Genomic DNA, 15,129 nt, shown 5'->3' with positions numbered 1-15,129 from the left:
CAATCCACTCCATTACTTTGCACATTCCATTCCACTTTGCATTCCACATTCCTTTCCTTTCCATTCCGCATTCCATTCCACACCACATTCCACATTCCCTTCCACAATTCTTTCCATTCCATTCCACATTCCATTCCACACTCCATTTCACATTGCACTTTGTACCATTCCAAATTCCATTCCACATTCCATTCCACATTCCATTCCTTTCCATTCCTCTTTCCATTGCATTCCATTCCACATTCGTCTCCACATTCCAATCCATTCCATTCCATATTCCAATCGATTCCATTCCACATCACCTTCCACATTCCATTCCACATTTCGTTCCTTTCCATTCCACATTCCATTCCATATTCCTTTCCATATTCCATTCCACATAGCTTTCCACGCTCCATTCCATTCCATTCCACGTTCCATTCCATTGCATTCCACATTCCATTCCGTTCTATTCCACATTCCATTCCATCCAATTTCACGTTCCACTACATTATATTGCATTCCACATTTCATTCCATTCAATTCCACATTTCACTCCATTGCATTCCATTCCATTCCACATTTCATTCCACATTCGATTCCGTTCCATTCCACATTCCATTCCACGTTCCGTTACACATTCAATTCCATTCCATTCCATATTTCATTCCATTCCACATTCCATTCCATTCCGTTACACATTTCATTGCACCTTCCATTTCATTCCATTTCACTTTCCATTACACGTTTCATTCCATTCAATTACACGTTCCACTCCACGTTCCATTCCATTATCCATTCCACATTCGATGTCACATTCCACTACATTCCATTCCATATAACATTCCACAATCCATTCCACATTGCATTCCATTCCATCCCATACTCCATTCTGCCTTCCATTCCTTTCCATTCCGCGTTCAATTCCACACTGAATTCCATTACATTTGACATCCCATTCCACATTGTATTCCACATTCTATTTCACATCCCATTCCTTTCCAGTCCACATTCCTTTCCACATTCCATTTTGCATTCCATTCCACATTCCATTCCACATTCCTTTCCACACTCCATTCCACATTCCACTCCACATTCCATTCCAGATTTCTTTCCACATTCCGTTCCACATTTCCCTCCATTCCGTTCCACATTCCTTTCCACATTCCTTTCCACATTCCTTTTCACATTCCGTTCAACATTTCATTCCACATTCCATTTAATATTCCATTCCGTTCCATTCCACATTCATTTCCACATTCCATTCCACATTACATTCCACATTCCATTCTATTGCATTCCACATTCCATTCCACAAACCATTCCATTCCATTCCACATTCCATTCCATTCCATTCCACATTCCATTCCACATTCCATTCCACATTCCATTCCATTCCATTTCACTTTCCATGCCAGATTCCTTTCCGCATTCCATTCCACATTCCATTCCATTCCATACCACTTTCCTTTCCACGTTCCATTCGACTTTCCATTCCATGTTATAATCCACGTTTCATTCCATTCCATTCCACATTCCATTCCATGTTGCATTCCATTCAATTGCACGTTCCATTCCACATTCTATTCCATTCCATTCCACGTTGCTATTCACATTCCATTCCACATAGCATTTCACATTGCTTTCCACATTCCATTCCACATTCTTTTCCATTCCGTTCCAAGTTCAATTCCACGTTCCATCCTGCGTAACATTCCACATTCCATTTCCACGTACCATTCCATTCCTTTCCACGTTACATTCCACGTTCCACTCAACATTCCATTCCACATTCCACTCCATTCCATTCCATTGCATTCCACATTCCATTCCACATTCCATTCCACATTCCTTTCCATTCCATTCCACGTTCAATTCCACATTGTGTTCCACGTTCCATTCCATGATCCATTCCATTGCAATCCACGTTACATTCCATTTCATTTGACATTTCTTTCCAAATTGCATTTCACATTCCATTCCACATTCCATTTCCCATGCCCTTGCCTTCCCTTCCACATTCCATTCCGCATTCCTTTGCACATTCCTTTTGATTCCGTTCTATTCCACATTCCATTCCACGTTCCATTATTCGTTTCGTTTCATTCAATTCCTCGTTCCATTTCACATTCCATTCTACATTCCATTTCACATTCCATTCCATTTCATTCCACATTCCATTCAACATTCCATTCCTCATTCCTTTACATTCCATTCCACATTCCATTCCACTTTACATTTAATTCCATTCCAATTTCCATTCCACGTTCCGTTCCACATTCCATTCCACATTCCATTGCGTTCCATTCCAAATTCCGTTCCAGATTCCATTCCATATTCCTTTGCAAATTCCTTTCTATTGCTCGCCTCATTCCTTTCCGCATTCCATTCCATTACATTCCACATTCCATTCCACATTCCATTACACGTTCCATTCCATGATCCATTCCACGTTCTGTTCCATTCCACATTCAACATTCCATTCCACATTCCATTCCACATTCCTTTCCAATCCATTCCATGTTACATTCCACGTTCAATTCCATTCCATTCCGATTTTAATTCCATGTTCCGTTCCACATTCCATTCCACTTTCAATTCCATTCCATTCCACTTTCCATTCCAGGTTCTATTCCACATTCCATTCTACATTCCATTGCGTTCCATTCTAAATTCCGTTCCAGATTCCATTCCAAATTCCTTTGCAGATTCCCTTCCATTGCATTCCTCTTTCCATTCCGCATTCCATTCCATTCCATTCCACATTCCATTCCACATTCCATTACACGTTCCATTCCATGTTCCATTCCACTTTCCCTTCCATTCCATTCCATGTTCCATTCCATTCTATTCCACGATCCATTTTATGTCGTTCCACGTTCAATTCCACATTCCATTTAGAATCCCGTTCCATTGCACACTCCATTCCGTTCCATTACACATTCTTTTCCATTCCATTTCACATTCCATTCCACATTCCATTCCATTCTATTATACTCCAGTTTCCATTGCATTCCATTCCACATTCCATTCCATTGCATTCCACAATCCATTGCACATTTCCTTCAACATTCCATTCCGTTCCTTTCCATATTCCATTCCACACTACATTCCACATTCCATCGCACATTCCATTCTGTTCGATTCAACTTCCTTTTCACAGTCCATTCCACATTCCATTTCATTCCGTTCCATATTGCATTCCTCATTCCATTCCATTCCATTTCACATTCCTTTCCATTCCATTCCATATTCCTTTCCACATTCCCTTCCACATTCCACTCCATTCCATTCCACATTCCATTGCACATTCCATTCCATTCCATTCCACATCCCATTTCACATTCCATTCCATATTCTATTCGATTGCATTCCATATTAGATTCCAGATTGCACTCCACTCCATTCCAGATTCCATTTCATTCCAATCCATGTTACATTCCACGTTGCTGTCCACGTTCTATTCCACGTTCCATGCCATGTTCCATTCCATTTCATTCCATGTTCCATTCCATTCAGTTCCACAATCAATTCCACTTTCAATTACACATTCCATTGCACGTTCCATTTCACATTCCATTCCATTCCATTCCACATTTCATTCCACATTCCAAACCATTCCTTTCCACATTGCATTCCACATTCCATTTCACGTTCCATTCCATTCCATTGCACGTTACATTCCACTTTCCATTCCACGTCCCATTACATTCCGTTCTACGTTCATTTCTACATTCAATTCCATTCCATTTCACTTTCCATTCTCCATTCCATTCCACATTCCATTCCGTTCCATTCCACATTCCCTTCTACACTCTATTCCTTTCCCTTCCACATTCCATTCCACACTCAATTCAACTTTCTGTTCCACATTCCAATAGATTTAATTGCAAATTCCATGCCGCTCCATTCCATATTCCTTTCCACACTCCATTCCACATTCCATTCCATAATGCATTCCTTTCCATTCCACATTCCATTCCACATTCAATTACGCATTGTATGCCGTTCCATTCCACATTACTTTCCACAATCCATTCCACGTTCTATTCGACATTCCTTTCCATTCCTTTCCACATTCCACTCCACATTCCATTCCACATTCCATTCCACGTTACATTCCACGTTCTATTCCACGTTGCATTCCATATTCCATTCCAATACTTTCCACGTTCCATACCATTCCATTCTACTTTCCCTTTCATTCCGTTCCACGTTGCATTCCACATTCCATTTCACTTTCCATTCCACTTTCCATTCCATTCCATTCCATTCCATTGCACATTCCATTCCATTACAATCCACTTTCCATTCCATTCCATTTCCCATTCCATTCCAGAATCCATTCCATTCCATTCTATTACACACTCCATTCCATTCCATTCCACATTCCATTCCATTCCATTCCGCATTTTATTCCACATTCCATTCGACATACCATTCGACGTTCCTTTACACATTCCGTTCCACAATCCATTCCTTTCCATTTTACATTCCATTCCACAATTCATTCTACAATCCATTGCACATTCCAATCCACATTCCAACCACTTTCCATTCCATTGCGTTCCTCATTCTATTCCATGTTTCATTCCAATCTATTCCACTTTCCATTCCACATTTAATTATTTTAAATTCCACATTCCATTCCGTTTTCCATTCCATTTTCCATTCCATTCCACTCCACGATACATTCCATTCCATTCCACATTCCATTTCACTCCATTCCACTTTCCATTCCACATTGCATTCCACATCCCATTTCACATTCCATTCCACATTCAATTTCAATTTCCATTCCATTACATTTCATTACTTTACACATTCGATTCCATTCCAATAGACATTCAATTCCATTCCACGTTCCATTCCATTTCACATTCCATTCCATTCTATTCCGCATTCCATTCCATTTCATTCCACATTCCATTCCACATTCCATTCCTCATTCCATTCCATTGCATTCTATTCCGGTTTCCATTCCACATTCCATTCCACATTCCACTCCATTCCATTCCACATTCCATTCCATTCGAATCCACATTCCATTCCATTCAATTTCACAATTCACTCCATTCCATTTCATTCCACATTCCATTATAATCCTTTCCGTATTCCTTTCCACTGCATTCCATTCTAACCCACATTCCATTCCTTTCCATTCTATTCCACATTACATTCCATTTCATTCCACATTCCATTCAAATGCATTCCACATTCTATTGCAAATTCCTTTCCACATTCTATTCCACGTTCCATTCCATTGCATTCCACATTCTATTACATTTCATTCCACATTCCATTCCATTCCATTCTATTTCTCATTTCATTCCATTCCATTCCATTCCACATTCCATTCCATTCCATTCCGCATTCCATTATATTCCATTCAATTCTTTACTACATTCCATTCCATTCCATTCCACATTCCATTCCATTCCATTCCACATTCCATTCCATTCCATTCCACATTCAATTCCATTCCATTCCACATTCCATTCCATTCCATTCCACATTCCATTCCTCATTCTGTTCCACATTCTGTTCCAAATTCCAATACATTGCATTCCAAATTCCCTTCCATTCCATTCCACATGCCTTTCCATTCCATTCCACATTCCCTCTCATTCCATTCCACGCTGCCTTCTATTCCATTCCACGTTCTATTCCACATTCCATTCGACATTCCATTCCACGCTGCATTCCATTCCATTCCACGTTCCATTAAACATTCCATTTCTCATTCCATTCCACGTTGCATTCCATTCCATTCCACGTTCTATTCCACTTTCCATTGCATTCCATTCCACGTTGCATTCCATATTCCACTGCACATTCCCTTCCACGTTCCATTACACATTCCATTCTACGTTCCATTCCACGTTCCTTTCCATGTTCCATTGGTCTTTTTATTCCGTACCATTCCAAGTTCCAGTCCATATTCCATTCCATTACTTTCCACGAAACATTCCACATTCCATTCCACATTCCTTTCCACATTCCATTCCACAATAAATTCCATTCCATTACATTCTATTCCACATTCCATTTCACATTCCATTCCACATTTAATTCCATTCCATTCGACATTCCATTCCAAATTCCATTCCGTTCCATTCCACATTCCATTCCACATTCAATTTCACATTCCATTACACATTACATTCCAGATTGCATTTCATATTCCATTCCAGATTGCATTCCACTCTATTCCACACTCTGTTCCACATTCCATTCAATTCCATTCCTCATTCCATTCCATTCTTTCGAACTTCCATTCCACTTTCCATTCCTCGTTGCATTCAATGTTCCAATCCAGTTTCCTTTCCTTTCCATTCCACATTCCATTGAGTTCCATTACACATTTCTTTCCACATTCCTTTCCACATTCCATTAGATTCCATTACCCATTCCTTTCCATTCCATTCCACTTTCCATTCCACATTTCTTTCCATTCCTTTCCACATTCCATTCCACATTCCTTTGCACGTTCCATTCCATTCCATTGCACGTTCCGTTCCACGTTGCATTCCAGGTCCCACTGCATTCCATTACACGTTGAATTCCACGTTGAATTCCATTCCATTTCACGTTCCATTCCACAATCCAGCCCATTTCATTTCTGTTTCCATTTTACATTCCATTCCACTATCCATTCCACATTCCATTCCACAGTCCATTCCACATTCCATTCAACATTCCATTCCGTTCCATTCCACATTCCATTCCACATTCTTCTCCATTGCATTCCACATTCCATTCCACATTCCTTTTTATTCCATTCCATATTCCATTCCAGTCCTTTCCACTTTACATTGCACTTTCATGTCCACGTTCCATTCCACATTCCATTCCACATTCCATTCCATTCCATTCCACATTCCATTCCATTCCATTTCACATTCCATTTCACATTGCATTTCACATTCCATTCTGCATTCCATTCCACACTATATTCCACATTCAATTTCCACATTCCATTCCTTTCCATTCCACTTTCCTTTCCGCATTCCATTCCACTTTCCATTCCATTCCATTCCACCTTCCATTCCACATTCCATTCCATTCCATTTCACTTTCCATTCCGTTCAATTCCACATTCCTTTCCACATTCCATTCCACATTCTGTTCCATAATCCATTCCACATTCCATTCCATTCCGTTTCACATTCCACTCCATTCCATTCCACATTTCTTTCCACATTCCATTTCACATTCCATTCCACATTCCATTCAGCATTCCATTCCACATTCCATTCCGTTCCATTTCACATTCCATTGCGTTCCATTCCACATTGCTTTCCAAATTCCCTTCCACTTTCCTTTCCACATTCCATTCCATATTCAGTTCCAATTTCCATTCCACATTCCATTCCATGTTCCATTCCATTTCATTTCACATTCCATTCCAATGTATTCCAAGGTACATTCCACGTTCCTGTCCACGTTCCATTCCACATCCCATTCCACGTTATTGTCCACGTTCCATTCCTCATTCCATTCCACATTCCATTTCATTCTCTTCCACATTCCATTCCCCGTTCCAATCCATTCCATTCCATATGAAATACTCTTCCATTCCATTACACATTGCATTCCATTCCAATCCACATTCCGTTGCATTCCATTCCACATTCAATTCCACATTGCATTCCACATTCCATTCCATTCCATTCCACTTTCAATTAAATTCCATTCCATTCTGCATTACTTTCCTTTCTGCATTCCAATCCATTCCATTCCACCTTCCAATCCTTTACATTTCACATTCCATTCCACATTCCATTCCCCGTACCATTCCTTTCCATTCCGTATTCAATACTATTCCATTCCATTACACATTGCATTGTATTCCATTCCACATTCCGTTCTACTCCATTCCACATTCCATTCCACATTGCATTCCACATTCCATTCCATTCCATTCCACATTCAATTCTATCCCATTCCATTCCACATTCAATGTCATTCCATTCCACATTCAATTCCATTCCTTTCCATTCCACATTCAATTCATTCCATTCCACATTCCATTCAACATTCCATTTCATTCCATTCCATGTTCCACTCCATTCTATTCCACATTCCATTCCATTCCATTCAATTCCATACCACATACCATATCGTTCCATTCCATTCCACATTCCATTCATTTCCTTTTAAGATTCCATTCCATTCCATTCCACATTCAATTCCATTTCATTCCATTGCATTCCACATTCCATTGCAGATTACTTTCCCTTCCATTTCATATTCCATTCCATTTCATTCCACATTTCATTCCACGTTCCATTCCGCATTCCGTTCCGTGTTCCATTCCATGTTCCATTCCACATTCTATTCCAAGTTCCATTCCATTCCTTTCCAGATTCCACTGCACATTACATTCCATTTCATTCCACATTCCATACCATTAAATTCCATTCCATTCCACGTATCATTTCATTACACATTGTATTCCACATTCCATTCCGTTCCCTTCCACATTCCATTCTGCATTCATTTAAATTTCATTCCACATTCCTTTCCATTCCATTCCTCATTCCATAACTTTCCATTCCACATTTCATTCCACATTCAATTCCACTTTGCTTTCCACATTCCATTCCACTTTCCATTCCACATTCCATTCTCTTCCATTTAACTTTCTACTCCATGATCCATTCCACATTCCATTCCACATTCCTTTCCACATTCCATTCCATTCAAATCCACATTCCATTACACATTATATTACATTCAATTCCACATTCCATTCCACATTACATTGTGTTCCATTCCACATTCCATTCCACTTTCCATTACATATTCCATTCCACATTCCATTCCAATCCCTTCCACATTCCTTTCCACAATATATTACATTACATTCCACTTTCCATTCCACATACCATTCCATTTCTGTCCACATTCCATTCCACATCCCATTGCATTCCATTCCACATTGGATTCCACATTGCATTGCATTCCATTGCACATTCCATTCCATTTCTGTCCACATTCCATTCCACATCCCATTGCATTCCATTCCACATCCCATTGCATTCCATTCCATATTTGATTCCACATTCCATGCCATTCTACAATCCATTCCATACCAATCCACTTTCTATTCCACATTCAATTCCATTCTCTTCAACCTTTTATTTCACATTCCATTCCACATTCCATACCATTCCATTGCACATTCCATTCCACAATCCACTCCATTCCTTTCCTCGTTTCATTCCACGTTCCATTTCAAATTCCATTCCACATTCCATTCCATTCCACTCCAGGTTCCATTCCACGTTCCATTCCAAATTCCATTTCACATTCCATTCCACTTTCCGTTCCACATTCCATTGAACGTTCCATTCCACGTTCCATTCCACGCTCCATTCCATTCCACATTCCATTTCCTTTCATTCCATTCCACATTCCATTGCATTTCATTCTATTCCATTGCATTCCATTGCACATTCCATTCCATTTCATTCTATTCCATTGTATTCCATTCCACATTCCATTCCATTCCAATAGTCTCCACATTCCATTCCATTCCATTCCTCATTCTATTGTATGCCATTCCATATTCCAATCCATTCCATTACACATTCTATTTCATTTCATTCCATTCCATTCCACATTCCATACCAATCCATGGCATTACACATTCCATTCCTTTCTATTACACGTCCCATTCCATTCCATTCCACAATCCATTCCATACCATTCCAACTTCCATTCTATGGTCCATTCCACATTCCGTTACTTTTTCTTCTATTCCATTGCATTCCATTCCACATTACATACCATTCCATTCCTCTCCACATTCCATTCCATTCCATTCAACATTCCATTCTATTCCATTCGACATTCCATTCCATTCCATTGCACATTCCATTCCATTCCATTCCATTCCATTCCATTCAACATTACATACCATTCCATGGCATTGCAGATTCCATTCCTTTCCATTATTCATTCCATTCCTTTCCATTCCACGTTTGATTACAATCCATTCTACATTACATTCCATTCCATTCCACATTCCATTCCATTCCACTTCACTTTCTTTTCCACATCCCATTGCATGTTCCATTCCTCATTCCATTCCACCTTCCATTCCACATTCCATTCCTTTTCAATCCTCTCCACATTCCATGACAATCCATTCCACATTCTATTCTGTTCCATTACACATTCCAATTCATTCCATTGCACATTCCATTCCATTCCATTCTATTGAACAGTCCATACCATTCCATTGCATTACACAACCCATTCCTTTCCATTGCATGTTCCATTCCATTCCATTCCATGTTCCATTCCACGTTCCATTCAACATTGCATTCCACATTCCAATCCACATCCATTGCACAATAAATTCCATTACATTGCATTGTGTTCCACATTCCATTCCACTTTCCATTCCACATTCCATTCCACATTTCATTGCACATTTCATTGCACTCCCTGCCACATTCCATTCCGTTCCATTCCACATTCCATTCCATTCTTTTCGACGTTCCATTCTACTTTCCACATTCCAATCCACATTGAATTCCACGTTCCAATCCATTACAGTGCATTTTCCATTCCACGTTGCATTACTCTTCCCTTTGCATTCCATTTCACGTTCAATTCCACATTGAATTCCATTCCTTTTCACGTTCCATTCCACATTCCACTCTATTCCATACCAGATTCAATTTTACATTGATTCCACATTCAGTTCCACATTCCATTCCACACTCCATTCCACATTCCATTCCACATTTCTTCCTGTTCCATGCCAGATCCTTTTCCACATTCTATTCCACATTCCATTCCACATTCCATTGCATTCCATTCTACATTCCATTCCATTACATCAACCATTACATTCCATTCAATTCCACTTTCCATTCTACGTTCCGTTCCAATGTCCATTCAATTCCATTCCACGTTCCATTCCACATTACATTCCATTCCATTCCACTTTTCTTTCCACATTCCATTTCACCTTCCATTCCTTTCCATTCCACTTTCCATTCCAGTCCATTCCACATTCCATTCCATTCCATTCCCCATTCCATTACACGTTCCATTCCATTCCATTCCATGTTGCATTGCACGTTCCATTCCAAATTCTAAACCACTTTCCATTTCACATTCTATTCCAATCCATTTCAAATTCCATTCCACATTTAACTCCATTCCTTTCCACGTTCCATTCCACATTCCATTCCACAATCCATTCCACACTGCATCAAACATTCCATTCTATTTTCCATTCCATTCCATTCCACGTTCAATTCCACATTCCATTTCATTACATTTAACACTGCATTACACATTCCATTCGACATTCCATTCTACATTGCATTCCACATTCAATTCCGTTCGATTCCACATTCCTTTCCACAGTCCCTTCCACATTCCAATCCACATTCCATTCCGTTCCATTCCACATTCCTTTTCACATTCCTTTCCGCATTCCATTCCACATTCCATTTCACATTCCATTCCACACTCCATTCCACATTCCATTCCAGATTCCATTCCGTACCATTCCACTTTCCTTTCCACATTCCATTCCACATTCCATTCCATTCCGTTCCACATTCCATTCCACATTCCATTCCATTCCATTTCACATCACATTCCTTTCCATTCCACAATACTCTCCACATTCCATTCCACATTCCATTCCATTCCATTCCACAATCCTTTCCATTCCCTTCCACCTTCCATTCCACATTCCTTTCCATTCCATTCCACATTCCATTCCACATTGAATTCCACATACCATTCCATGTTCCAATCCACGTTCCTTTACATTCCATTCCACTTTCCATTCCAAGTTCCATTCCACATTCCAATCCACATTCCATTCCATTCCATTTCATTCCATTCCATTCCATTTCATTCCACTCCACATTCCATTCCACATTCCATTCCATATTACATTCCACATTCCATTCCATTCCATTCCACCTTGCTTTCCACATTCCATTCCATTGCATTCCTACTTCCTTTCCACGTTCCATTCCAAATTCCATTCCCCGTTCCATTCCATTCCATTCCACGTTCCATTCCATTCCATTTAACATTAGTTTCCATGTTCCATTCCACGTTATAGTCCACATTCCATTTGACATAACTTGGAATACCGCTCCAGATTCCATTCCACATTGCTATGCACATTCCATTCCATTCCATTGCACGTTCCACTCCACATTCCATTCCATTCCTGTCGACATTCCATTCCACATTCCATTCCATTCCATTCCACAGTCCATTCCACATTCCTTCCCATTTTCCATTTCATTCCATTCCACTTTCCATTCCACGTTCCATTTTACTTTCCATTCCACATTCCATTTCACATTCCATTCAATTCCATTGCATTCCATATTCCATTCTACATTCCATTACACATTCCATTGCATTCCATTACACATTCCATTCCACGTTCCACTCCACTTTCTATTTCACTAAATTCCACATTGCATTCCACGTTCTATTCCATTCCATTCCACATTCCATTCCACATTATATTCCATTCCTTTCCACATTCCATTCCACATTCCATTACCTTCAGTTCCACATTGCATTCCACTTTCCATTCCACATTCCATTCTATTCCATTCCACATTCCTTTCCAGATTCCATTCCACTTTCCTTTCCACATTCCATTCCACATTCCATTCCACATTCCGTTCCACATTCCGTTCCACATTCCATTCCTCATTCCATTCCACATTCCATTCCATTTCATTCCAAATTCCATTCCATACCATTCCACATTTCTTTCCGTGTACCTGTCCACGTTCCATTCCAAGCTGCATTCCATGTTCCTGTCGACCTTCCATTCCATGTTCCATTCCACTTTCCATTCCATTCCATTCCACGTTCCATTCCACAGTCCAATCCACATTCCATTATACGTTCCATTCCATTCCATTCCATTCTATGGTCCATTCCACGTTCCATTCCATACCATTCCATGTTCCATTCCACATACCATTGCAGATTATTTTCCACGTTCCATTCCACGTTCCTTTCCGGATTCCATTCCACCTTCCATTCCATTCCATTCCACGTTCTATTCCACGTTCCATTCCACATTCCAATCCACATTCCATTACACCGTCCATTCCTTTCAATTCCACGGTCCATTCCACCTTCCATTCCATTCCATTCCACATTCCATTCCGCATATCATTGGGCATTCCATTCCACATTCCATTCCACGTTCCCTTCCGTTTTCCATTTGACGTTCAATTACACATTCCATTCCACGTTCCATTCCATTCCATTCCAGATTCCAGTGCACATTCCTTTCCATTCCATTCCACATTCCATACCAGTAAATTGCATTCCATTCCAAATTACACTCCATTCCGCATTCCATTACATTCCATTCCACGTTCCATTCTGCATTCATTTAAATTCCATTCCTCATTCCGTTCCATTCCATTCAACATTCCATAATTTTCCCTTCCACATTCCATTACAGATTCCATTCCACGTTCCATTCCACTCTATTCCAAGTTCCATTCCACGTTCCATTCCACATTCCATTCCACATTCCTTTTCACGTTCCTTTCCATTCCATTCCACGTTCCATTCCGTGATCCATTCCAAGTTCCATTCCACGTTCCATTCCACATTCCATTCCACAATCCATTTCACGTTCCTTTCCATTCCATTCCACGTTCCATTCCGTGATCCATTCCATTCCATTCCACGTTCAATTCCACATACAATTCCGCGTTCCTTTCCATTGCTTTCCACGTTCCATTCCACGTTCCATTCCATTCTATTCCACGTTCCATTCCACATTCCATACCATTCCTTTCCAGTTTCCTTTCCAGATTCCCTTCCACATTCTATTCCATTTCATTCCACATTCCATTCCACATTCCGTCCACTTTCCTTTCCACATTCCATTGTACATTCCATTCCACATTACTTTTGTTGCTTTCCACATTCCATTCCACATTCCATTCCATGTTCCATTCCACGTTCCATTCGATTTTCCATTCCATTCCATTCCACATTCCATTCCATTCCTTTCCTCTTTCCGTTGCATTTTCTGTTCCAGGTTCCACTCCATATTACTTCTGTTCCATTCCACTTTCCATTCCACATTCCATTCCAGCTTCCATTGCATTCAGTTCCACATTCCATTTCACATTCCATTCAACTTTCCATTCCACATTCCATTCTAATCCATTCCACATTCCATTCCACATTCCGTTCCGTTCCATTCCACATTCCATTCCACATTCCATTCCACATTCCGTTCCTTTCCATTCCACATCCCATTCCAATCCATTTAACATTCCTTTCCATGTTCCATTCCATTCAATTCCACGTTCCATTACACATACCATTCCACGATCCATTCCTAATTCCCTTTCATTCCATTCCACATTCCATTTCATTCCATTCCATTCCGTTCCACAATCCATTCCATTCTGTTCCACAATCCATTCCGCTTTCCATTCCACATTCCATTTCTTTCCATTCCACATTCTATTTCACATTCCATTCGACTTTCCATTCTGTTCCATTCCACGTTCCATTGCATTCCATTCCACATTCCTTTCCACATTCGAATAAATTCAATTCCATTCCACATTCGATTCCATTCCATACCACATTCCATTCTATTCCATTCCACATTCCACTCCATTTCATTCAAAATGCCTTTCCATTCCATTTCATTCCACGTTCCATACCATTCCATTCCACATTCCATTCCTTTCCATTCCACATTCCATTACATTCCATTCCACATTCCATTCCATTCCATTCTGTTCCATTCCACATTCTATTTCACATTCCAATCCATTCCATTCCAAATTCCATTCCATTCCATTCCACATTCCATTCAATTCTATTGCATTCCATTCGACATTCCATTCCACATTCCATTCCAATCCATTCCACATTGCATTCCACATTCCATTTAACGTTCCATTCCACATTCCATTCCATTCCAAATTTCATTCCTCATTCCATTGCACTCCATTCCACCTTCTATTCCACTTTCCATTACACGTTCCATTCGACGTTCCATTCCACACTCCATTCCATTCCATTGCACTTTCCATTTCACATTCCATTCCACAGTCAATTACACATTACATTGAGTTCCATTACACATTCCATTCC

Source organism: Pongo pygmaeus, chromosome 16 (assembly GCF_028885625.2).
Source record: "Pongo pygmaeus isolate AG05252 chromosome 16, NHGRI_mPonPyg2-v2.0_pri, whole genome shotgun sequence".
Lineage (NCBI taxonomy): Eukaryota > Metazoa > Chordata > Mammalia > Primates > Hominidae > Pongo > Pongo pygmaeus.
Note: the sequence above shows the minus strand (reverse complement) of the source record.